This window comes from Arachis ipaensis, chromosome B8, assembly GCF_059453495.1.
Source record: "Arachis ipaensis isolate K30076 ecotype BB chromosome B8, ASM5945349v1, whole genome shotgun sequence".
Classification (NCBI taxonomy): Eukaryota; Viridiplantae; Streptophyta; class Magnoliopsida; order Fabales; family Fabaceae; genus Arachis; species Arachis ipaensis.
The window spans coordinates 95,156,119-95,157,863 of record NC_142443.1 but is presented as its reverse complement, the minus strand read 5'-3'; the positions used below and the strand labels follow the sequence as shown (position 1 = coordinate 95,157,863).

Sequence of the window (1,745 nt, the reverse complement as noted above, 5' to 3'; positions counted from 1 at the left end):
TTCAGTGATCCTTTTACTCAGCTGGCCCACTTGTGCTTCCAAATTTCTAATGGAAGACCTTATTTCATTCATGAAACTTACAGTGGCCTTGGATAGATCAGAGACTAAGTTTGCTAAGCTAGATGGATTCTGCTCAGAATTCTCTGTCTGTTGCTGAGTGGATGATGGAAAAGGCTTGCTATTGCTAAACCTGTTTCTTCCACCATTATTAAAGCCTTGTTGAGGCTTTTGATCCTTCCATGAGAAATTTGGATGATTTCTCCATGATGGATTATAGGTGTTTCCATAAGGTTCACCCATGTAGTTTACCTCTGCTATTGCAGGGTTCTCAGGATCATAAGCTTCTTCTTCATAAGAAGCCTCTTGAGTACTGTTGGATGCAGCTTGCACTCCAGTCCGACTCTGAGAAATCATATTGACTTGCTGAGTCAATATTTTGTTCTGAGCCAATATGGCATTCAGAGTATCAATTTCAAGAACTCCCTTCTTCATAGGTGTCCCATTACTCACAGGATTCCTCTCAGAAGTGTACATGAACTGGTTATTAGCAACCATGTCAATGAGTTCTTGAGCTTCTGTAGGCATTTTCTTTAGGTGAATGGATCTACCTGCAGAAGTGTCCAATGACATCTTTGATAGCTCTGATAGACCATCATAGAATATATCCAGGATGGTCCATTCTGAAAGCATGTCAGAAGGACACTTTTTGGTCAACTGTTTGTATCTTTCCCATGCTTCATAGAGGGATTCACCTTCTTTCTGTCTAAAGGTTTGAACATCAGCTCTAAGCTTGCTCAGCTTTTGAGGAGGAAAGAACTTGGCTAAGAAAGCCGTGACCAGCTTATCCCAAGAGTTCAGGCTGTCTTTGGGTTGAGTGTCCAACCATATTCTAGCTCTGTCTCTTACAGCAAAAGGGAAAAGCATGAGCCTGTAGACTTCAGGATCTACTCCATTAGTCTTAACAGTATCACAGATCTGCAAGAATTCAGTTAAGAACTGAAAAGGATCTTCAGATGGAAGTCCATGAAACTTGCAGTTCTGCTACATCAGAGAGACTAGCTGAGGTTTCAGCTCAAAATTGTTTGCTCCAATGGCAGGAATGGAGATGCTTCTTCCATGTAAATTGGAATTAGGTGCAGTAAAGTCACCAAGCATCCTCCTTGCATTATTGTTGTTGGGTTCGGCTGCCATCTCCTTTACTTGTTCGAAATTTTCAATAAGGTTGTCTCTGGATTGTTGTAATTTAGCTTCTCTTAGTTTTCTCTTCAGAGTCCTTTCAGGTTCTGGATCAGCTTCAACCAGAATGCCTTTTTCTTTGTCCCTGCTCATAAGAAAGAGAAGAGAAAAAGAAAAGAAGAGGAATCCTCTATGTCACAGTAAAGAGGTTCCTTATTGTTAGTAGAGGAAGAGAAGAAGGAAAAATTTGAACATAGATAGAAGAGGGGGTTCGAATTCGGTGAGTGATGTGAGGAAGAGATGTTAGTAGATGAATAAATAAATAGAATAAGATGAGAGAGGGATAGGATTTTCGAAAATAATTTTTGAAAAAGAGTTAGTAATTTTCGAAAATTAAGATTTAAAAATTGAAATAATTAGTTAATTAAAAAGAAATTTTGAAAAAGAGGGAAGATATTTTCGAAAATTAGAGCGAGAGAGTTAGTTAGGTGGTTTTGAAAAAGATGAGAAACAAACAAAAAGTTAGTTAGTTAGTTGAAACAAATTTTGAAAAGATAAGAAGTTAGGAA

General features: G+C 38.3%; 1 non-coding gene across 1 annotated transcript; it reads left to right on the top strand.

Moving 5' to 3' along the window:
- Positions 1-684: 684 nt before the first annotated feature.
- Positions 685-792, top strand: LOC148548897 (small nucleolar RNA R71). The gene has a single exon (XR_015898824.1). It is a non-coding gene; the product is annotated as a small nucleolar RNA R71 (small nucleolar RNA).
- Positions 793-1,745: the final 953 nt, after the last annotated feature.